A 1,439-nucleotide genomic window follows, 5' to 3' on the forward strand; every position below is an offset into this window, starting at 1 on the left:
CATTTTTCTTGCCGTGGGTGTGGCGTCGTGCCCATGCCTTAGCCAACGCAAGGCAACGGCCGTCGTGTGGCCTAAGGTCAACCGCCTAGCCATGAGGGGCACCGTCGTGCGTTTTTCTTGCCGTCGGTGAGCCATCGTGCCGATGCCTTAACCAACGCAAGCCAACGGCCATCGTGCGGCCTAAGGCCAACCGCCTAGCCATGAGGGGCACCGTAGTGCATTTTCCTTGCCGTCGGTGTGGCCGTCGTGCCCACGCCTTGGCCAACGCAGGGCAACGGCCGTCGTGCGGCCTATTGCCCACCTCCTAGCCGTGAGGGGCACCGTCGTGCATTTTCCCAGCATGGCTACAGAGGTTTACCCGTGGCCTTGGGAGCAAAACCCCACGGCAGTTGTGCTTTTTTCTTGCCGTCGGTGAGGCCGTCGTGCCCATGCCTTAGCCAATGCAAGGCAACGGCCGTCGTCCGTCCTAAGGCCCACCGCCAAGCCGTGAGGGGCACCGTCGTGCATTTTTCTTGTCGTCGGTGTGGCCGTCGTGCCCACGCCTTAGCCAACGCCGGGCAACGGCCGTCATGCGGCCTAAGGCCGCCATGAGGGGCACCGTCGTGCGTTTTTCCAGCATGGCTACAGAGGTTTACCCGTTGCCTTGGGAACAAAACCCCACGGCAGTCGTGCGTTTTCCTTGCCATCGGTGAGGCCGTCGTGCCCATGCTTAAGCCAATGCAAGGCAACGGCCGTCGTGCGGCCTAAGGTCTACCGCCTAGCCATGAGGGGCACCGTCGTGTGTTTAACTTGCCGTCGGTGTGGCATCGTGCCCATGCCTTAGCCAACACAAGGCAACGGCCGTCGTGCGGCCCAAGGCCCACCGCCTAGCCACGAGGGGCACCGTCGTGTGTTTTTCTTGCCATCGGTGTGGAATCGTGGCCATGCCTTAGCCAACGCAAGGCAACGGCCGTCATGCGGCCTATGGCCGACCGCCTGGCCATGAGGGGCACCGTCGTGCGTTTTTCTTGCCGTCGGTGTGGCCGCCGTGCCCATGCCTTAGCCAACGCAGGGCAACGGCCGTCGTGCGGCCTAAGGCCCACCGCCTAGCCATGAGGGGCACCGTCGTGCGTTTTATTTGCCGTCGGTGTGGCATCGTGCCCATGCCTTAGCCAACGCTAGGCAACGGCCGTCGTGCGGCCTAAGGCCAAACGCCTAGCATCGTGCCCGTGCTTTAGCCAACGCAGGGCAATGGCCATCGTGCGGCCTAAGGGCAACCGCCTAGCCATGAGGGGCACCGTCGGCCGTTCTTCTTGCCGTCGGTGTGGCCATCGTGCCTATGCCTTAGCCAACGCAGGGCAACGGCCGTCGTGCGGCCTAAGGCCCACCGCTTAGCCATGAGGGGCACCGTCGTGCGTTTATCTTGCCGTCGGTGTGGCATTGTGCCCTTGCCTTAGCCA

Source organism: Coffea arabica, chromosome 8c, assembly GCF_036785885.1.
Source record: "Coffea arabica cultivar ET-39 chromosome 8c, Coffea Arabica ET-39 HiFi, whole genome shotgun sequence".
In the NCBI taxonomy this organism is placed as follows: domain Eukaryota; kingdom Viridiplantae; phylum Streptophyta; class Magnoliopsida; order Gentianales; family Rubiaceae; genus Coffea; species Coffea arabica.